Genomic DNA, 22,757 nt, shown 5'->3' with positions numbered 1-22,757 from the left:
GTGCTGTAGGTGTCCTGGAGGGCAGGCAGTGTGCCCCTGGTGATCGTCGGGCAGATCGCACCACCTCTGGAGAGCCTTGCGGTTGCTGGCGGTTCAGTTGGTATACATCTGTGTGTGTGATTGCGTGTGTGCGTCCATAAGAAAAGGGAGCCAGTACCCAGTGATAACCAGTTTATTTTTAGCTCCATGTTACTGTAGGCTATGTACATAATTGACAGAGCGAGGCACAGTGTCTGAACACATCTACACAATATACTGGATGTATAGCACTGGTGATGCTAACACAAGGCTAAAGCATACAACATGTGATGCCAGTTCTGGGCTAAAAGTATAGCATATGTGATGCTAGTTATATGCTAAAGTATTGCCCATGTTACCAAAATACCTAAGTATAGCACTGGTGATGCTAAAGCTAGGCTAAAGTAAGCTAAAGCAAAGCCAAGGTGATGTTAACAATCTGGTAAAGTATAGCACTAGCAACGCTAGGTTAAAGTATAGCACATGTGATGCTAAAGTAGCATAACACATGCAATACTAGGTTAAATGCTAGGCTAACACTAGGCTAAAGTAATGTGAAGCACCTTTGATCGTGGCGAGAACCCAGCTGATTGCATACGAGTGAGTGAGGAACTAACGCGACACACCATACAGAAAGAGACAGAGAGCCGTGTCATGTTGCTGGTGACAGTATTGAACCAGTGTGTATATTAGTGTGACAGCAGCAGATAGTCATAATAACCTAAACCTAGTTTCTATATGGGCCAGTTTCCCAGACAAAGATTAAGCCTAGTCCTGGACTTAAAGGTGCTTTCAATAGAGAATCTCCATTGAGCTTTATTTTTAGTCCAGGACTAGGTTTATCCTGTAGTTTTAGTCCGGATGAGTTAGGGTCGTCCCGGATGAGCTAGGGTCGGTCCGGATGAGCTAGGGTCGGTCCGGATGAGCTAGGTCGTCCCGGATGAGCTAGGGTCGGTCCGAATGAGCTAGGATCGGGTCCGAATGAGCTAGGGTCGGTCCGGATGAGCTAGGGTCGGGTCCGGATGAGCTAGGGTCGGTACGGATGAGCTAGGGTCGGTAACGGATGAGCTAGGGTCGGTCCGGATGAGCTACGGTCGGTTCGGATGAGCTACGGTCGGTCCGGATGAGCTAGGGTCAGTCCGGATGAGTTAGGGTCGGTCCGGATGAGCTAGGGTCGGTCCGAATGAGTTAGCCACGTTGTGATTACTTTCTATTCGCTAGTGCATTAGTATGAATGACCCTGTGCATGTAATACATACAGCCATACAGGTGTGTAAAGCCTAATCTTACAAAACAAAATTATTTTTATTTAGTACATATTATGTCCATTGTTGTATACAACATCAAAATACTAGAGTAGCACATTCTCAGAGATTTCTTCTAACACATCTTTATATTCTAGTCTAAATCAATTCAAACCATGATTTTGACATCATTTCAGAGGAACAGGAGATAATAGTTAACATAGGTCATGTATCTAACCGCTCTCCCTAGGTAGAGAAGATAAGAACAGCCAAGGAAGAGAGAGCAGAGAAATAGGAGAGAACTAGTTATGGTAGAGAAGATAAGAACAGTCAGGTAGAGAGAGCAGAGAAATAGGAGAGAGAGAACTCGTAATGATAGAGAGAGAGACAACTAGTTATGATAGAGGAGAGACAACTAGTTACGATAGAGGAGAGAGAACTAGTTATGATAGAGGAGAGATAACTAGTTATGATAGAGAGAGAGAGAACTAGTTATGATAGAGAGAGAGATAACTAGTTATGATAGAGAGAGAGAGAACAAGTTATGATAGAGAGAGAGAACTAGTTATGAGCGAGAGAGAGAACTCGTAATGATAGAGAGAGACAACTAGTTATGATAGAGGAGAGAACTAGTTATGATAGAGGAGAGATAACTAGTTATGATAGAGGAGAGATAACTAGTTATGATAGAGGAGAGAGAACTAGTTATGATAGAGGAGAGAGAACTAGTTATGATAGAGGAGAGAGAGAGAAATAAAGAGTGAGGATAGACGAACAAAAAGCATTCTAAAGGAGATACAAGCAGGGTGTAGGAAGAGGAGGAGGAAGATGAGGAGGACGAAGAGGAGGGTCTCGCTGGCAGATGAAAGGTGAGGCTTCCAGGATTGGCTCAGAGAAGAAGAAGTAAGAGGAGGGAGAGGACAAGGTGCCAGCGTTACCTTCCTACATAGAGATGCAACGTAGAAGAGGAGAGGGGGAGTGAGAGAGAAGAGGAGAGGGGGAGTGAGAGAGAAGAGGAGAGGGGGAGTGAGAGAGAAGAGGAGAGGGGGAGTGAGAGAGAAGAGGAGAGGGGGAGTGAGAGAGAGAAGAGGAGAGGGGGAGTGAGAGAGAAGAGGAGAGGGGGAGTGGGAGAGAAGAGGAGAGGTGGATGGAGAGAGAAGAGGAGAGGGGGAGTGAGAGAGAAGAGGAGAGGAAAAGTGGATTGAGAGAGAATAGGAGAGGGGGAGTGAGAGAGAAGAGGAGAGGTGGATGGAGAGAGAAGAGGAGAGGGGGAGTGAGAGAGAAGCGGAGAGGGGGAGTGAGAGAAGAGGAGAGGAGAGGTGGATGGAGAGAGAAGGAGAGGGGAGTGAGAGAGAAGAGGAGAGGGGGAGTGAGAGAGAAGAGGAGAGGGAGTGAGAGAGAAGAGGATAGGGGGAGTGAGAGGGAAGAGGAGGAGGGGAGTGAGAGAGAAGAGGAGAGGTGGATGGAGAGAGAAGAGGAGAAGGGGAGTGAGAGAAGAGGTGAGGTGGATGGAGAGAGAGAGAGAGGGGGATGTTGAGAGAAGAGGAGAGGTGGATGGGGAGAGAAGAGGAGAGGTGGATGGAGAGAGAAGAGGAGAGGGGGAGTGAGAGAGAAGCGGAGAGGGGGAGTGAGAGAAGAGGAGAGGAGAGGTGGATGGAGAGAGAAGAGGAGAGGGGGAGTGAGAGAGAAGAGGAGAGTGGGAGTGAGAGAGAAGAGGAGAGGGGGAGTGAGAGAGAAGAGGAGAGGTGGATGGAGAGAGGAGAGGAGAGGTGGATGGAGAGAGGAGAGGAGAGGTGGATGAAGAGAGAAGAGGAGAGGTGGATGGAGAGAGAAGAGAAGAGGTGGATGGAGAGAGAAGAGAAGGATGGAGGTGGATGGAGAGAGAAGAGGAGAGGGGGAGGAGAGAGAAGAGGAGAGGGGGATGGAGAGAGAAGAGGAGAGGTAGATGGAGAGAGAAGAGGGGAGGTGGATGGAGAGAAAGAGGGGATGAGATGTGGATGGAAAGAGAAGAGGAGGGGTGGAGGTGGATGGAGAGAGAAGAGGAGAGGGGGAGTGAGAGAAGAGGAGAGGTGGATGGAGAGAGAAGATGAGAGGGGAGTGAGAGAAGAGGAGAGGTGGATGGAGAGAGGAGAGGTGGATGGAGAGAGAAGAGAAGAGGTGGATGGAGAGAGAAGAGGAGGATGGAGGTGGATGAGAGAGAAGAGGAGGATGGAGGTGGATGGAGAGAGAAAGAGGAGAAGGGGAGTGAGAGAGAGAGAGGGAGTGAGAGAGAAGAGGAGAGGTGGAGTGAGAGAGAAGAGTAGAGGGGGAGTGAGAGAGAAGAGGAGAGGTGGATGGAGAGAGAAGAGGAGAGGTGGATGGAGAGAGAAGAAAATAGGGGAGGGTGAGAGAGAAGAGGAGAGGTGGATTGAGAGAGAAGAGGAGAAGGGGAGTGAGAGAGGAGGTGAGGTGGATGGAGAGAGGAGAGGAGAAGGGGAGTGAGAGAGAGGAGGTGAGGTGGATGGAGAGAGGAGAGGTGAGGTGGATGGAGAGAGGAGAGGAGAGGTGGATGGAGAGAGAAGAGAAGAGGGAGAGGTGGATGGAGAGAGAAGAGGAGGATGGAGGTGGATGGAGAGAGAAGAGGAGGATGGAGGTGGATGGAGAGAGAAGAGGAGAGGGGGAGTGAGACAGAAAGAGGGGGAGTGAGAGAGAAAGAGATGGATGGAGAGAGAAGAGAGGTGGATGGAGAGAGAAGAGGAGAGGTGGATGGAGAGAGAAGAGGAGAGGTGGATGGAGAGAGAAGATGAGAGGGGAGTGAGAGAGAAGAGGAGAGGTGGATGGAGAGAGGAGAGGTGGATGGAGAGAGAAGAGGTGGATGGAGAGAGAAGAGAAGAGGTGGATGGAGAGAAGAGGAGGATGGAGGTGGATGAGAGAGAAGAGGAGGATGGAGGTGGATGGAGAGAGAAGAGGAGAAGGGGAGTGAGAGAGAAGAGAGGGGGAGTGAGAGAAGAGGAGAGGTGGAGTGAGAGAGAAGAGTAGAGGGGGGTGAGAGAGAAGAGGAGAGGTGGATGGAGAGAGAAGAGGAGAGGTGGATGGAGAGAGAAGAAAATAGGGGGAGTGAGAGAGAAGAGGAGAGGTGGATTGAGAGAGAAGAGGAGAAGGGGAGTGAGAGAGGGAGGTGAGGTGGATGGAGAGAGGAGAGGAGAAGGGGAGTGAGAGAGAGAGGAGGTGAGGTGGATGGAGAGAGGAGAGGTGAGGTGGATGGAGAGAGAGGAGAGGAGAGGTGGATGGAGAGAGAAGAGAAGAGGAGAGGTGGATGGAGAGAAGAGGAGGATGGAGGTGGATGGAGAGAGAAGAGGAGGATGGAGGTGGATGGAGAGAGAAGAGGAGAGGGGGGAGTGAGACAGAAGAGAGGGGGGAGAGAGAAGAGAGATGGATGGAGAGAGAAAGAGGTGGATGGAGAGAGAAGAGGAGAGGTGGATGAGAGAGAAGAGGAGAGGTGGATGGAGAGAGAGGGAGACAGCAGTCATTAATGAAGTCAATATTCTTATCTGTGAACTAGAAAGACTTCTATATCAAATACCTATTAACAATATAAACCTGCTTGGAAACATTTAGTAACTCATTTGAATATGCCTATATAATCATTCCTGTTTCATTAAATGGGGCCTTTATTTAGGCAACAGTGCTCCCTCTGACGACATCAATGAATACAGAGGAGGGGAGGAGGAGGAGGGGGAAGAGGAGGAGGGGGAAGAGGAGGAGGGGGAAGAGGACTGGTAGGTGGAAGGGGGAGAAGGAGGAGGGGGAAGAGGAGGAGGAGGGGGAAGAGGACTGGTAAGTGGAGGGGGAGAAGGAGGAGGGGGAGGACTGGTAGGTGGAGGGGGAGGAGGAGGGGGAAGAGGACTGGTAGGTGGAGGGGGAGGAGGAGGAGGAGGGGGAAGAGGACTGGTAGGTGGAGGGGGAGGAGAAGGAGGGGGAGGGGACTGGTGGGTGGAGGGGAGTGAGGAGGAGGGGGAAGAGGACTGGTAGGTGGAGGGGGGAGGAGGAGGAGGGGGAAGAGGACTGGTAGGTGGAGGTGGAGAAGGAGGAGGGGGAAGAGGAGGAGGAGGGGGAAGAGGACTGGTAGGTGGAAGGGGGAGAAGGAGGAGGGGGAAGAGGAGGAGGAGGGGGAAGAGGACTGGTAGGTGGAGGGGGAGAAGGAGGAGGGGGAGGACTGGTAGGTGGAGGGGGGAGGAGGAGGGGGAAGAGGACTGGTAGGTGGAGGGGGGAGAAGGAGGAGGAGGGGGAAGAGGACTGGTAGGTGGAGGGGGTGAGGAGGAGGGGGAAGAGGACTGGTAGGTGGAGGGGGAGGAGGAGGAGGGGGAAGAGGACTGGTAGGTGGAGGGGGAGAAGGAGGAGGAGGAAGAGTAGGAGGAGGGGGAAGAGGACTGGTAGGTGGAAGGGGGAGAAGGAGGAGGGGGAAGAGGACTGGTAGCTGGAGGGGGAGGAGGAGGAGGGGGAAGAGGACTGGTAGGTGGAGGTGGAGAAGGAGGAGGGGGGAAGAGGAGGAGGAGGGGGAAGAGGACTGGTAGGTGGAAGGGGAGAAGGAGGAGGGGGAAGAGGAGGAGGAGGGGGAAGAGGACTGGTAGGTGGAGGGGGAGAAGGAGGAGGGGGAGGACTGGTAGGTGGAGGGGGGGAGGAGGAGGAGGGGGAAGAGGACTGGTAGGTGGAGGGGGGAGAAGGAGGAGGAGGGGGAAGAGGACTGGTAGGTGGAGGGGGAGAAGGAGGAGGGGGAGGACTGGTAGGTGGAGGGGGAGGAGGAGAGGGGAGAAGGAGGAGGAGGGGGAAGAGGGCTGGTAGGTGGAGGGGGGAGGAGGAGGGGGGAGAAGGAGGAGGAGGGGGAAGAGGACTGGTAGGTGGAGGGGGAGGAGGAGGGGGAGAAGGAGGAGGAGGGGGAAGAGGACTGGTAGGTGGAGGGGGAGGAGGAGGAGGGGGGAAGAGGACTGGTAGGTGGAGGGGGTGAGGAGGAGGGGGAAGAGGACTGGTAGGTGGAGGGGGAGAAGGAGGAGGAGGAAGAGTAGGAGGAGGGGGAAGAGGACTGGTAGGTGGAAGGGGGAGAAGGAGGAGGGGGAAGAGGACTGGTAGGTGGAGTGGGGAGGAGGAGGGGGAGAAGGAGGAGGACTGGTAGGTGGAGGGGGAAGAGGAGGGGGAAGACGACTGGTAGGTGGAGGGGGAGGAGGAGGAGGGGGAAGAGGACTGGTAGGTGGAGGGGGAGGAGGAGAAGGGGGAAGAGGACTGGTAGGTGGAGGGGGAGGAGGAGGAGGGGGAAGAGGACTGGTAGGTGGAGGGGGGAGGAGGAGGAGGGGGAAGAGGACTGGTAGGTGGAGGGGGAGGAGGAGGAGGGGGAAGAGGACTGGTAGGTGGAGGGGGAGAAGGAGGAGGGGGAGGACTGGTAGGTGGAGGGGGAGGAGGAGGAGGGGGAAGAGGAGGAGGAGGGGAAGAGGACTGGTAGGTGGAGGGGGAGGAGGGGGAAGAGGACTGGTAGGTGGAGGGGGAGGAGGAGGAGGGGGAAGAGGACTGGTAGGTGGAGGGGGAGGAGCAGGAGGGGGAAGAGGACTGGTAGGTGGAGGGGGAGGAGGAGGGGGAAGAGGACTGGTAGGTGGGGGAGGAGGGAGGAGGGGGAAGAGGACTGGTAGGTGGAGGGGGAGGAGGAGGAGGGGGAAGAGGACTGGTAGGTGGAGGGGGAGGAGGAGGAGGGGGAAGAGCACTGGTAGGTGGAGGGGGAGGAGGAGGGGGAGAGGAGGAGGAAGAGGACTGGTAGGTGGAGGGGGAGAAGGAGGAGGGGGAGGAGGAGGAGGAGGGGGAAGAGGACTGGTAGGTGGAGTGGGGGGAGGAGGAGGGGGAAGAGGACTGGTAGGTGGAGGGGGAGGAGGAGGGGGGGGTAGAGGAGGAGGAGGGGGAAGATGACTGGCAGGTGGAGGGGGGGGAGGAGGGTACATAGTAGGAGAGGGAAGAGGAGGAGGGGAAAGAGGAGGAAGAGTTGTGGACTCACATTACTGCCTGGGGTCGGACTCAGTGGTCATGGTGACGTAATTGGTTGGCAACAGCCCTGTGACCCCGTTGACCTCTCCAATCCACCAATCAGGGTTGTCACTGTCCATAACGTTGATCAGCTGACAATTGGAGAAGCTCATCAAGTCCTAATTGGCTGCTGTGAAGTTGTACCTGGCGATGACCTGGCACAATGGGGTCAAGGGGCGGGGTCAGAGATGCAGAAGGAGGAGTCAGGGACGTCAGTGAAATAGAAGGGGAAAAAATGATTAGAACTCTGCTTTGTATTCACCCCCCCCAGGGTACAGAGGGGTTATAGAGGGTTCACACCAGGGTACAGAGAGGGTTACAGAGGGGTTATAGAGGGGTTATAGAGGGGTCACACCCAGGGTACAGAGAGATTACAAAGCCCTCAGAAAGGATTCATACCCAGGTTATAGAGGGGTCACATTCAGGTTATAGATGGGTTATAGAGGGGTAATAGAGGTGTCACACCCAGGTTATAGAGGGGCTACACCCAGGTTATAGAGGGGTTATAGAGCCCTCAGAAAGTATTCATACCCAGGTTATAGAGGGTCACACCAAGGTTATAGAGGGTCACAACCAGGTTATAGAGGGGTCACACCCAGGTTATAGAGGGGCTACAGAGCCCTCAGAAAGAATTCACACCCAGGTTATAGAGGGGTCACACCCAGGTTATAGAGGGGTTATAGAGGGGTCACACCCAGGTTATAGAGGGGTCACGCCCAGGATATAGAGGGGTCACACCCAGGTTATAGAGGGGTCACACCCAGGTTATAGAGGGGTCACACCCAGGTTATCGAGGGGTTACAGGGGGTTACACCCAGGTTATAGAGGGGTCACACCCAGGTTATAAAGGGGTCACACCCAGGTTATAGAGGGGTTACAGAGGGGTCACACCCAGGTTATAGAGGGGTTACACCCAGGTTATAGAGGGTTATAGAGGGGTTACACCCAGGATCTAGAGGGGTTATAGAGGGGTCACACCCAGGTTATAGAGGCGTTATAGAGGGGTCACACCCAGGCTATAGAGGGGTCACACCCAGGTTATAGAGGGGTCACACACAGGTTATAGAGGGGTTATAGAGGGGTCACACCCAGGTTATAGAGGGGTCACACCAAGTTATAGAGGGTCAGACCCAGGATATAGAGTGGTCACACCCAGGTTATAGAGTGGTCACACCCAGGTTATAGAGGGGGCACACCCAGGTTATAGAGGGGTTATAGAGCCCTCAGAAAGTATTCATACCCAGGTTATAGAGGGGTCTCACCCAGGGTATAGAGGGGTCACACCCAGGTTATAGAGGGGCTACAGAGCCCTCAGAAAGAATTCACACCCAGGTTATAGGGGGTCACACCCAGGTTATAGAGGGGTCACACCCAGGTTATAGAGGGGTTATAGAGGGGTCACACCCAGGGTACAGAGAGATTACAAAGCCCTTAGAAAGGATTCATACCCAGGTTATAGAGGGGTCACATTCAGGTTATAGATGGGTTATAGAGGGGTAATAGAGTGTCACACCCAGGTTATAGAGGGGCTACACCCAGGTTATAGAGGGGTTATAGAGCCCTCAGAAAGTATTCATACCCAGGTTATAGAGGGGTCACACCAAGGTTATAGAGGGGTCACAACCAGGTTATAGAGGGGCTACAGAGCCCTCAGAAAGAATTCACACCCAGGTTATAGAGGGGTCACCCAGGTTATAGAGGGGTTATAGAGGGGTCACACCCAGGTTATAGAGGGGTCACGCCCAGGATATAGAGGGTCACACCCAGGTTATAGAGGGGTCACACCCAGGTTATAGAGGGGTCACACCCAGGTTATCGAGGGTTACAGGGGGTTACACCCAGGTTATAGAGGGGTCACACCCAGGTTATAAAGGGGTCACACCCAGGTTATAGAGGGGTTATAGAGGGGTCAGACCCAGGTTATAGAGGGGTTACACCCAGGTTATAGAGGGGTTATAGAGGGGTTACACCCAGGTTCTAGAGGGGTTATAGAGGGGTCACACCCAGGTTATAGAGGTGTTATAGAGGGGTCACACCCAGGTTATAGAGGGGTCACACCCAGGTTATAGAGGGGTCACACACAGGTTATAGAGGGGTTATAGAGGGTCACACCCAGGTTAAATAGGGGTTATAGAGGGGTCACACCCAAGTTATAGAGGGGTCAGACCCAGGATATAGAGTGGTCACACCCAGGTTATAGAGTGGTCACACCCAGGTTATAGAGGGGCACACCCAGGTTATAGAGGGGTTATAGAGCCCTCAGAAAGTATTCATACCCAGGTTATAGAGGGGTCTCACCCAGGTTATAGAGGGGTCACACCCAGGTTATAGAGGGGCTACAGAGCCCTCAGAAAGAATTCACACCCAGGTTATAGAGGGGTCACACCCAGGTTATAGAGGGGATATAGAGGGGTCACACCCAGGTTATAGAGGGGCTACAGAGCCCTCAGAATGTTTTCATACATTACATTACATTTACATTTAAGTCATACCCAGGTTATAGAGGGGTTATACCCAGGTTATAGAGGGGTCATACCCATATTAGAGAAGGGTTAGAGAGCCCTCAGAAAATATTCACACCCAGGTTAGAGAGGGGACACACCCAGGTTATAGAGGGTTACACCCACGTTATAGAGGGGTAAAGAGGGGTCACACCTAGGTTATAGATGTCACACCCAGGTTATAGAGGGGGCACACCCAGGTTATAGAGGGGTTATAGAGGGGTTACACCCAGGTTCTAGAGGGGTTATAGAGGTGTCACACCCAGGTTATAGAGGTGTTATAGAGGGGTCACACCCAGGTTATAGAGGGGTCACACCCAGGTTATAGAGGGGTCACACCCAGGTTATAGAGGGGTTATAGAGGGGTCACACCCAAGTTATAGAGGGGTCAGACCCAGGATATAGAGTGGTCACACCCAGGTTATAGAGTGGTCACCCCCAGGTTATAGAGGGGTCACACCCAGGTTATAGAGGGGTTATAGAGCCCTCAGAAAGAATTCACACCCAGGTTATAGAGGGGTCACACCCAGGTTATAGAGGGGTCACACCCAGGTTATAGAGGGGATATAGAGGGGTCACACCCAGATTATAGAGGGGCTACAGAGCCCTCAGAAAGTTTTCATACCCAGGTTATAGAGGGGTTATACCCAGGTTATAGAGGGGTCACACCCAGGTTATAGAGGGGTCATACCCATATTAGAGAGGGGTTAGAGAGCCCTCAGAAAATATTCACACACAGGTTATAGAGGGGACACACCCAGGTTATAGAGGGGTTATACCCATATTATAGAGGGGTTACAGAGCCCTCAGAAAGTATTCATACCCAGGTTATAGAGGGGTTATAGAGGGGTCACACCCAGGTTATAGAGGGGTCACACCCAGGTTATAGAGGGGTCATACCCATATTTGAGAGGGGTTAGAGAGCCCTCAGAAAATATTCACACCCAGGTTATAGAGGGGACACACCCAGGTTATAGAGGGGTTACACCCACATTATAGAGGGGTAATAGAGGGGTCACACCCAGGTTATAGAGGGGTTATATAGGGGTTACACCCAGGTTATAGAGGGGTCACACCCAGGTTATAGAGGGGTTGCACCCACGTTATAGAGGGGGTAATAGAGGGGTCACACCCAGGTTATAGATGTCACACCCAGGTTATAGAGGGGTTACACCCAGGTTATAGAGGGGTCACACCCAGGTTATAGAGGGGTTACACCCAGGTTATAGAGGGGTTAGAGAGCCCTCAGAAAATATTCACACCCAGGTTATAGAGGGAAACACCAAGGTTATAGAGGGATTATACCCATATTATAGAGGGGTCACACCCAGGTTATAGAGGGGTTATATAGGGGTCACAACCAGGTTATAGAGGGGTTACAAAAAGGTTATAGAGGGGTTATAGAGGGGTCACACCCAGGTTATAGAGGGGTTATAGAGGGGTTACAGAGCCCTCAGAAAAAATTCACATCGAGGTTATAGAGGGGTCACACCCAGGTTATAGAGGGGGTCACACCCAGGTTATAGAGGGGTTATAGAGGGCCACAACCAGGTTATAGAGGGGTTACAAAAAGGTTATAGAGGGGTTATAGAGGGGTCACACCCAGGTTATAGAGGGGTTATAGAGGGGTTACAGAGCCCTCAGAAAAATTCACATCGAGGTTATAGAGGGGTCACACCCAGGTTATAGAGGGGTTACACCCAGGTTATAGAGGGGTTATAGAGGGGTCAAACCCAGGTTATAGAGGGGTTACAAAAAGGTTATAGAGGGGTTATAGAGGGGTCACACCCAGGTTATAGAGGGGATACACCCAGGTTATAGAGGGGTCACACCCAGGTTATAGAGGGGTCACACTCAGGTTATAGAGGGGTCACACCCAGGTTATAGAGGGGTCACACCCAGGTTATAGAGGGGTTATAGAGGGGTTACACCCAGGTTATAGAGGAGTCACACCCAGGGTATAGAGGGGTCACACCCAGGTTATAGAGGGGTTATAGAGGGGTCACACCCAGGTTATAGAGGGGTTACACCAGGTTACAGAGGGGTTGTAGAGGGGTCACACCCAGGTTATAGAAGGGTTATAGAGGGGTAACACCCAGGTTATAGAGGGGTCACATCCAGGTTATAGACGGGTCACACCCAGGTTATAGAGGGGTCACATCCAGGTTATAGAGTGGTTATAGAGGGGTCATACCCAGTTTATAGAGGGGCCACACCCAGGTTATAGAGGGGTCACACCCAGGTTATAGAGGGGTTACACCCAGGTTATATAGGGGTTGTAGAGGGGTCACACCCAGGTTATAGAGGGGTCACACCCAGGTTATAGAGGGTTCACACCCAGGTTATAGAGGGGTTATAGAGGGGTCATACCCAGTTTATAGAGGCCACACCCAGGTTATAGAGGGGTTATAGAGGGGTTACACCCAGGTTATAGAGGGGTCACACCCAGGTTATAGGGGGTTATAGAGGGGTCACAGAGGGGTCACACCCAGGGTATAGAGGCTATAGAGTGGTATAGCGTGGCATAGTGGGTATAGTGGGTATAGAGTGGTATAGTGGGTAGAGGGTATAGAGGCTATAGAGTGGTATAGAGTGGCATAGTGGGTATAGTGGGTATAGAGTGGTATAGTGGGTAGAGGGTATAGAGGCTATAGAGTGGTATAGTGGGTATAGTGGGTATAGAGTGGTATAGTGGGTATTGTGGGTTGAGGGTATAGAGGCTATAGAGTGGTATAGAGTGGTATAGTGGATATAGAGGCTATAGAGTGGTATATAGTGGTATAGTGGGTAGAGGGTATAGAGGCTATAGAGTGGTATAGAGTGGTATAGTGGGTAGAAGGTATAGAGGCTATAGATTGGTATAGAGTGGTATAGAGTGGTATGGTGGGTATAGTGGGTTGAGAGTATAGAGGCTATAGAGTGGTATAGAGTGGTATAGTGGGTATAGTGGGTTGAGGGTATAGAGGCTATATAGTGGTATAGAGTGGTATAGTGGGTATAGAGGCTATAGGGTGGTATAGTGTGGGATAGTGGGTTGAGGGTATAGAGGCTATAGAGTGGTATAGAGTGGTATAGTGGGTATAGTGGGTTGAGGGTATAGAGGCTATAGAGTGGTATAGAGTGGTATAGTGGGTATAGCTATAGAGTGGTATAGAGTGGTATAGTGGGTAGAGGGTATAGAGGCTATAGAGTGGTATAGTGGGTAGAGGGTATAGAGGCTATAGAGTGGTATAGAGTGGTATAGTGGGTATAGTGGGTTGAGGGTATAGAGGCTATAGAGGCTATAGAGTGGTATAGTGGATATAGAGGCTATAGAGTGGTATAGAGTGGTATAGTGGGTTGAGGGTATAGAGGCTATAGAGTGGTATAGAGTGGTATAGTGGGTATAGAGGATATAGGGGGTTATAGTGGGTAGAGGGTATAGAGGCTATAGAGTGGTATAGAGTGGTATAGTGGGTATAGTGGGTAGAGGTTATAGAGGCTATAGAGTGGTATAGAGTGGTATAGTGGGTATAGAGGCTATAGAGTGGTATAGTGGGTATAGAGGCTAAAGAGTGGTATAGAGTGGTATAGTGGGTAGAGGGTATAGAGGCTATAGAGTGGTATAGAGTGGTATAGTGGGTATAGAGGCTATAGAGTGGTATAGTGGGTATAGAGGCTATAGAGTTGTATAGAGTGGTATAGTGGGTATAGTGGGTTGAGGGTATAGAGGCTATAGAGTGGATATAGAGTGGTATAGTGGGTATAGAGGCTATAGAGTGGTATAGAGTGGTATAGTGGGTTGAGGGTATAGAGGCTATAGAGTGGTATAGAGTGGTATAGTGGGTATAGAGGCTATAGGGTGGTATAGTGTGGTATAGTGGGTATAGTGGGTTGAGGGTATAGAGGCTATAGAGTGGTATAGTGGGTATAGTGGGTTGAGGGTATAGAGGCTATAGAGTGGTATAGAGTGGTATAGTGGGTATAGAGGCTATAGAGTGATATAGAGTGGTATAGAGTGGTATAGAGTGGTATAGAGTGGTATAGTGGGTAGAGCGTATAGAGGCTATAGAGTGGTATAGTGGGTAGAGGGTATAGAGGCTATAGAGTGGTATAGAGTGGTATAGTGGGTATAGTGGGTTGAGGGTATAGAGGCTATAGAGTGGTATAGTGGATATAGAGGCTATAGAGTGGTATAGAGTGGTATAGTGGGTTGAGGGTATAGAGGCTATAGAGTGGTATAGAGTGGTATAGTGGGAATAGAGGCTATAGAGGCTATAGAGTGGTATAGTGGGTATAGAGGCTATAGAGTCGTATAGAGTGGTATAGTGGATATAGAGGCTATAGAGTGGTATAGAGTGGTATAGTTGGTATAGAGGCTATAGAGGCTATAGAGTGGTATAGAGTGGTATAGTGGGTAGAGGGTATAGAGGCTATAGAGTTGTATAGTGGGTATAGTGGGTATAGAGTCTATAGAGTGGTATAGTGTGGTATAGTGGGTAGAGGGTATAGAGGCTATAGAGTGGTATAGAGTGGTATAGTGTGGTATAGTGGGTTGAGGGTATAGAGGCTATAGAGTGGTATAGAGTGGTATAGTGGGTATAGTGGGTAGAGGGTATAGAGGCTATAGAGTGGTATAGTGGGTATAGAGGCTATAGAGTGGTATAGAGTGGTATAGTGGGTAGAGGGTATAGAGGAGCATAGATGCTATAGAGTGGTATAGAGTGGTATAGTGGGTATAGAGGCTATAGAGTGGTATAGAGTGGTATAGTGGGTAGAGGGTATAGAGGAGCATAGATGCTATAGAGTGAGGATGTTTGACATCCCTGTTATAATGGGTTGACACCCCTCAGATAGAGACGTATCAGATTTGATTCTGGTCAGTGTTATTACCTGGCCCAGATAGAAACACATAGTGTAGATGGTACAGGTAGACATGCATTTTATAGATCATGTTTGGGGTGAATTCTATTTCAATTCAGAAAGTACAATGCCATTGCAATTCTAATTCTGTTCCAATACTTTTCAATTAGGAAAATGTAGAATTACATTTCGGTGTACTTTCTGAATTAACTGGAACTGACCCCAACCATGGTGTAGATGGGGCAGGTAGAAATATAGAGTATAGATCAGCCTGTATTCTGACCAGACCAGGCAGGTAGAAATATTTAGTATAGATTAGACAGTATTCTGACCAGACTAGTCAGGTAGAAATATTTAGTACAGATCAGCCTGTATTCTGACCAGACCAGTCAGGTAGAAATATTTAGTATAGATTAGACAGTATTCTGACCAGACTAGTCAGGTAGAAATATTTAGTATAGATCAGCCAGTATTCTCACCAGACCAGTCAGGTAGAAATATTTAGTATAGATGAGCCAGTATTCTCACCAGACCAGTCAGGTAGAAATATTTAGTGTAGATCAGCCTGTATTCTGACCAGACCAGTCAGGTAGAAATAAAGAGTATAGATCAGCCTGTATTCTCACCAGACCAGTCAGTATAGATCAGACAGTATATCTGACCAGACCAGTCAGGTAGAAATATAGAGTATAGATCAGCCTGTATATCTGACCAGACCAGTCAGTATAGGTTGTTACCTGGGACAGGTGCAGGGGTAGTCTTGCTGCTTGTGGGAGGGAGCAGTTTGACATGAGAGGAGCGGAACCAGCCTCTTCGTGGCCCCTTCCCTCGGACCTGGAGGACAGAACACACATCCACTGCTCCGGTATTCTGCTGTTCTTTCATTTGAACCAGGAAGTCACATTGACTTTGACATCACTTTCTCCTGGACAAGAAAACTGCCCAATCCTGTGCACATACACAGGCAGCCAATTCTGATATTTTTCATTTTGTCTTTTGACAAATCAGATCTTATGCTGATTATTGGGTAAAAGATCAGAATTGGGCTGCCTGTGTAAAGGCAGTCTAAGTCTACATTCATAGGGTGTGAGGTGAAGTTGCCTGGACGCAGATCTGGGGTCAGTTTTACATCAAGGTTAAGATTGGGGAGGGAACCGAAGGGAAACCAGAGCACACAATACAATAGGTAGACGTTATGTCAGCTGACCTGCAATTCCCAAGCCACCAGCCGGAGGAGTTCTTGGCATGGACCACGATCAGTTGCCCCGGTGACAGACTGAGCTGCTCTGTAGTCAGGGTGATCGCCTGGGCGATCTCTATCGACCAATCAGAGAGACAGGTTGGAGGATCAGACAATATCTACTGTCACTCACTTCAGTCTGAAATGCTTCTATTATAACTACTAGGTTTCAGCAAGGCTAAATTTATATAAGTGTGTGTGTTTGTGTATGTGTGTGTGTGTTTGCGTGTGTTTGCTTTTGTGTGCGTGTGTTTGCGTGTGTTTGTATGTGTGTGTGTTTGGATGTGTGCGTGCATGTGTGTGTGTGTGTGTGTGTGTGTGTGTGTGTGTGTGCATGTGTGTGTGTGCATGTGTGTGTGTGCATGTGTGTGCGTGTGCGTGTGCGTGTGCGTGCGCGTGCGTGTGCGTGTGTGTGCGCGTGGGTGCTTGTGTGTCCTCACCAGGTTTCTTGGAAGCAGCTCCAGGCCTAGTGATCTGGAAACACAAAGCAAACATTAAAATAACAACTCTCCAGAACACATTGTTGTGATGTTGTATTGCATTACAACAACGGTGACAGACTGTAAAGTGACTGAAACCTCTTCTCTTAGTATTGTTCTTGTTATCAAACCTCATTGGTTGCTGTACACCCAATAACATTTCCCAGCCGGAGTTTAGGAAGGACTGAAACGTCACCATCTGTTGTTGCCTAAATTCCCAGGGTTTTCCAGATATCCGGTTGAAAAATTCCCAGAATCGAAAGGGAATCTTCCAACTGGGACTCAACCTGACATGAGTCTTCTTAGTCCTCTTCTCTACTCTCCTCTGGTTGAATGAGTCTTCTTAGTCCTCTTCTCTACTCTCCTCTGGTTGAATGAGTCTTCTTAGTCTTCTCTACTCTCCTCTGGTTGAATGAGTCTTCTTAGTCCTCTTCTCTACTCTCCTCTGGTTGAATGAGTCTTCTTAGTCCTCTTCTCTACTCTCCTCTGGTTGAATGAGTCTTCTTAGTCCTCTTCTCTACTCTCCTCTGGTTGAATGAGTCTTCTTAGTCCCTCTCCTCTCCTCTCCTCTCCTCTGGTTGAATGAGTCTTCTTAGTCCTCTTCTCTCTCCTCTCCTCTGGTTGAATGAGTCTTCTTAGTCCTCTCCTCTGGTTGAATGAGTCTTCTTAGTCCTCTCCTCTGGTTGAATGAGTCTTCTTAGTCCTCTCCTCTCCTCTGGTTGAATGAGTCTTCTTAGTCCTCTCTCTCCTCTGGTTGAATGAGTCTTCTTAGTCCTCTTCTCTCCTCTGGTTGAATGAGTCTTCTTAGTCCTCTTCTCTCCTCTGGTTGAATGAGTCTTCTTATTCCTCTCCTCTCCTCTGGTTGAATGAGTCTTCTTAGTCCTCTCCTCTCTCCTCTGGTTGAATGAGTCTTCTTAGTCCCTCTCCTCTCCTCTGGTTGAATGAGTCTTCTTAGTCCTCTCCTCTCCTCTGGTTGAATGAGTCTTCTTATTCCTCTCCTCTGTTGAATGAGTCTTCTTAGTCCTCTCCTCTCTCCTCTGGTTGGATGAGTCTTCTTAGTCCTCTCCTCTGGTTGAATGAGTCTTCTTAGTCCTCTCCTCTCCTCTGGTTGAATGAGTCTTCTTAGTCCTCTCTCCTCTCCTCTGGTTGAATGAGTCTTCTTATTCCTCTCCTCTCCTCTGGTTGAATGAGTCTTCTTAGTCCTCTCCTCTCCTCTCCTCTGGTTGAATGAGTCTTCTTAGTCCTCTCCTCTCCTCTGGTTGAATGAGTCTTCTTAGTCTCTCTCCTCTCCTCTGGTTGAATGAGTCTTCTTAGTCATCTTCTCTACTCTGGTTGAGTGAGTCTTCTTAGTCCTCTTCTCTCCTCTGGTTGAATGAGTCTTATTAGTCCTCTCCTCTGGTTGAATGAGTCTTCTTAGTCCTCTCCTCTCCTCTGGTTGAATGAGTCTTCTTAGTCCTCTTCTCTACTCTCCTCTGGTTGAATGAGTCTTCTTAGTCCTCTCCTCTGGTTGAATGAGTCTTCTTAGTCCTCTCCTCTCCTCTGGTTGAATGAGTCTTCTTAGTCCTCTCCTCTGGCTGAATGAGTCTTCTTAGTCCTCTCCTCTCCTCTGGTTGAATGAGTCTTCTTAGTCCTCCTCTCCTCTGGTTGAATGAGTCTTCTTAGTCCTCTCCTCTCCTCTGGTTGAATGAGTCTTCTTAGTCCTCTCCTCTCCCCTCCTCTGGTTGAATGAGTCTTCTTAGTCCTCTCCTCTCCTCTGGTTGAATGAGTCTTCTTAGTACTCTCCTCTCCTCTGGTTGAATGAGTCTTCTTAGTCCTCTCCTCTCCTCTGGTTGAATGAGTCTTCTTAGTCCTCTCCTCTCCTCTGGTTTAATGAGTCTTCTTAGTCCTCTTCTCTCCTCTTCTCTGGTTGAATGAGTCTTCTTAGTCCTCTTCTCTCTCTCCTCTCCTCTGGTTGAATGAGTCTTCTTCTCTCTCCTCTTCTCTGGTTGAATGAGTTCGAGATAGAGGCAGTGTTGTGGGTAATGCGTTATAAAGTACTCAAATGACTTATTTTGCTGTAATAAGTTTTTCAATTTAAGTAAACAGATACTTTTTCAAATAAGGAAATTGTAAGAAAGTAACTTTTTTTAAATTTTTCTGCCAAATACAAATTCACACTTCCTGTTTCTTCAAAAACGTTGTGGCAGGAAGCTAGCTAGCAAGATAACAGAGCCAACAGGCCTTTATATCGTGGAAGTATTCACATTATTTAGAATTGATGTAAGAAAAAAAAGGAAAACATAATAATAAAATGCAAACTGAGCCTCGGTGCTAAACGCTTGTCAACTGAGAAGACCTCAAACATCAAGAAGCACCTTCAAGCCGAGCACATCTCCACAAGCCCGGTGGAGGAAGACCAACGCCAGCCAACTCAAACATCAAGAAGCACCTTCAAGCCGAGCACATCTCCACAAGCCCGGTGGAGGAAGACCAACGCCAGCCAACTCAAACATCAAGAAGCACCTTCAAGCCGAGCACATCTCCACAAGCCCGGTGGAGGAAGACCAACGCCAGCCAACCATCACTGATCCCGAGGATTTTATTTTATTTTACCTTTATTTAACTAGGCAAGTCAGTTAAGAACAAATTCTTATTTTCAATGACGGCCTAGGAACAGGGGTTAACTGCCTTGTTCAGGGCAGAACGACAGATTTGTACCTTGTCAGATTGGGGTTTGAACTTGAACGCTCCACTTTGAATATCCCTCGAGTTCTAAGTAGACAAGCCATTCTAAGGCGGTACCACTGGGCATGACAACGACCAAGGCATTTCAGAGCGTTTTCTGTTTTTTTGGTAACGCAAAAGTAATGTAACGACTGACTAGTTACTTTCAAAAATAACACTGTAATGTAACAAGTTACTTCCACAGTAACAATGTAATGTAACAAGTTACTTCCCCACAGTAACACTGTAATGTAACAAGTTACTTTTCACAGTAACACTGTAATGTAACAAGTTACTCCCACAGTAACACGGTAATGTAACAAGTTACTTTAATGGCAGCACCTGACGAGTGACTGTCAAAAGTAACTTACCCCAAAAACTGGCCAGGTGTCAGGGTCAAGGATCTGGGATACTAACCTCTGGTTCCATGGGTTTGACGTAGTTCGAAGGGAACACTCCGGTCCGGGTTTCCAATGCACCCTCCACCACTCCCCCCCCTCCTGCTCTGTTACCATGACTACGTCCCCCAGAGAACGTCAGGTCGCCTGCCTCCGGGCTCTCATAGGTGAACAGGGCCACAAACTCTGATTGGACAGAACACAGCTTGGTGAGAAACAACAGATCTTCTAATAGTCAAACAGCAACCTTTACCGGAGTGCGTTCCAAATGAAACACTATTCCCTATATAGTGCACTACTTTTGACCAGAGCATTTGGGACACACACTGGCTGAAAGTGAATGAGGGATAAAGAGACACACTCACCTTCTAGCTTGCTGGAATCTGCCTCCAAACTCATCAACAGCGGTGTATAGAGGTCTGTAGACAACACATACACTCTCAGTGTAGTATATCGACACTCTCAGTGTAGTATATAGACAACACTCAGTGTGGTATAGACAACACTCTCAGTGTGTAGTATATAGACAACACTCTCAGTGTAGTATATAGACAACACTCAGTGTAGTATATCTCAGTGTAGTAGTGTAGTATATAGACAACACTCTCAGTGTAGTATATAGACAACACTCTCAGTGTAGTATATAGACAACACTCAGTGTGGTATATAGACAACACTCTCAGTGTGGTATATAGACAACACTCTCAGTGTGGTATATAGACAACACTCTCAGTGTGGTATATAGACAACACTCAGTGTAGTATATAGACAACACTCAGTGTGGTATATCTCAGTGTAGTATATAGACAACACTCTCAGTGTAGTATATAGACAACACCTCAGTGTGGTATATAGACAACACTCTCAGTGTGGTATATAGACAACACTCTCAGTGTGGTATATAGACAACACTCAGTGTGGTATATAGACAACACTCTCAGTGTGGTATATAGACAACACTCAGTGTGGTACAGGACAACACTCAGTGTGAGATATGGACAACACTTATGTGTATATAGACAACACTCTCAGTGTGGTATATAGACAACACAGTGTGGTATATAGACAACACTCTCAGTGTAGTATATAGACAACACAGTGTATATGTCAGTGTAGTATATAGACAACACTCTCAGTGTAGTATATAGATGTAGTCAACACAGACACACTCTTAGTGTACATGCAAACTATATGTATGTGCTTGTGCATGTTTGTAATTTGTGCCTATATAAGTGTGTGCGTGTGTGTTTATCATTACTCTGTGTGTGTGTCGTTTTCCTGGCAGGAGTCTTGATGGGGTGACGCTGGGGGTGGGGATCCTTGTCCTGCCTCTGCAATCTCTCTGTCAGGAAGTCTGGGTAACAGGAAGTTGGGACAGATTAAGACACACACATGCATAGAGATAGAGGACTCTAGATGGATAGAACCTGATTTAGGACATGCCCATTGAAGGCTTCCACCATTTTAAAGTAGTCAACTGGGTGGGAATTCCTATGGGACGGGCATTATCAGCCAATTATCAGAGCATTGGCTGCTTCTTCAAATTGGGTTAGCTGGTTTTATAAACGGCTTTAAGATATATCACTGCCACCATCTCGTGGCCACAACACATGAATGACCCATGATTTGGTTCAGGACCCCAGGTGGAGGTTAATCACCTGTATATGTTTAACACTTCCAACACAAAAGACGAAGAAAATTAACAAATGGAGATAGCCTCAATGTTGCTGTCCACAAACGCCAATATGATGCAGACTTGTATCTATCTCTATAGGAGATGAGACCTCCATAGAATACATGAGACAGGCTGAGTCCCGGATGGCACCCTATGTGGAACCCAATGGGCCATGGTCAAGAGTAGTGCACTACAAATAGGGAATAGGCTGCCATTTGGGACTAAACATATTGTTGTAGGATGGATCCATTCTTACCCAGGGCTGTGTTGGACAGGAAGGAAAAGGTAGGTCAGAGGCAAGGGTGGTGCATCTCTCAGCATAGCTCTGGGGAACCAGCCCTGTTCCCACGGTAACTACTACACAGCCAACCAGGCTCCCCCACCATCTCATCATCTACCTGCATCATGGGAAACAGAGTTGAAGTGGTGTCAGTGGGAGTCCACTTAACACGTGTGTGTTCAGGGTGTGTGTCTGTGTGTACCTCTATGAAACAGTCAGCGTCCAGGCTGAGCCTGGCTAGCTGCCATGCGGTGAAGGGGTGGCAGGGCTTCCTGCAGGGAGTTCAGGGTTAATAAACTCTGCATTCAGCACAGGATGCTGGCGGCCTCCTCTCTCCTGCGGCTCAATTTGCCTCCTCCTCTCCTCCTCCTCCTCTCTCCTCTCTCCCTCCAGCTTGGCTTGTCTGATGAGAGGACACACAGACACCGTGGGTACACTGAGCATCAGTGGAATCTCCCCAGAAGGGACGGGAGGATTCCTCAGCGAAAACATGAGGAATGGTGCAGTTAGCTTCCGGGTTCATCGCGGTTGTTAAGAAGTTTCGCGCATGGTCATGTTTCGGGGGACATGACTTGACCTTCGCTTCTCCAGAGGCCCGCGTTGGGGAGTTGCAGGGATGAGACAAGATCGTAATTAATCACAAAATAGGGGAGAAATAGGGGAGAAAAAGGGAAAAAGGGAGAAAAAGGAGAAATAGGAGAAAAAGGGGAGAAAAGAAAAGGGGAAAAAAAGGGGAGAAAAGGGGAGAAAAAGGGGAGAAATAGGGGAGAAAAAAAAAGGGAGAAATAGGGAGGGAGAAAAGGGGAGAAAAAGGAGAAATAGGGGAGAAAAAGGGGAGAAATAGGGGAGAAAAAGGGAGAAAAAGGGGAGAAATAGGGGAGAAAAAGGGGAGAAATAGGGGAGAAATAGGGAAAAAGGAGAAATAGGGGAGAGGGGAGAAATAGGGGAGAAAAAGGGAGAAAAAGAAAAAAGGAGAAATAGGGGGAGAAAAAAGGGAGAAATAGGGGAGAAATAGGGGAGAAAAAGGGAGAAATAGGGGAGAAATAGGGGGGGAGAAAAGGGGGAGAAATAGGGGAGAAAAAAAAAGGGAGAAATAGGGGAGAAATAGGGGAGAAAAAGGAGGTAAAAAGGGGAGAAATAGGGGGAGAAAAAGGGGAGAAATAGGGAGAAAAGGGGAGAAAAAAGGGGGAGAAAAGGGGAGAAATAGGGGAGAAAATGGGAGAAAAAGGGGAGAAAAAGGGGAGAAATAGGGGAGAAATAGGGGAGAAAAGGGGAGAAATAGGGAGAAATAGGGGAGAAATAGGGGAGAAATAGGGGAGAAAAAGGAGGTAAAAA

General features: G+C 48.8%; 2 long non-coding RNA genes across 2 annotated transcripts; both read right to left on the bottom strand.

Annotated features, from left to right (window-relative positions):
• Positions 1-1,304: 1,304 nt before the first annotated feature.
• Positions 1,305-15,478, bottom strand: LOC135505615 (uncharacterized). Its single transcript, XR_010450304.1, has 3 exons — positions 15,385-15,478; positions 7,276-7,459; positions 1,305-2,204 (listed from the first exon to the last, which is right to left on the bottom strand). It is a non-coding gene; the product is annotated as an uncharacterized LOC135505615 (long non-coding RNA).
• Positions 15,479-15,878: 400 nt separating this feature from the next.
• LOC135505614 (uncharacterized) lies at positions 15,879-19,538 on the bottom strand. Its single transcript, XR_010450303.1, has 3 exons — positions 19,487-19,538; positions 16,328-16,361; positions 15,879-15,963 (listed from the first exon to the last, which is right to left on the bottom strand). It is a non-coding gene; the product is annotated as an uncharacterized LOC135505614 (long non-coding RNA).
• Positions 19,539-22,757: the final 3,219 nt, after the last annotated feature.

This window comes from Oncorhynchus masou, chromosome 19, assembly GCF_036934945.1.
Source record: "Oncorhynchus masou masou isolate Uvic2021 chromosome 19, UVic_Omas_1.1, whole genome shotgun sequence".
Lineage (NCBI taxonomy): Eukaryota > Metazoa > Chordata > Actinopteri > Salmoniformes > Salmonidae > Oncorhynchus > Oncorhynchus masou.
This window is presented reverse-complemented; position numbering and strand designations above follow the sequence as displayed.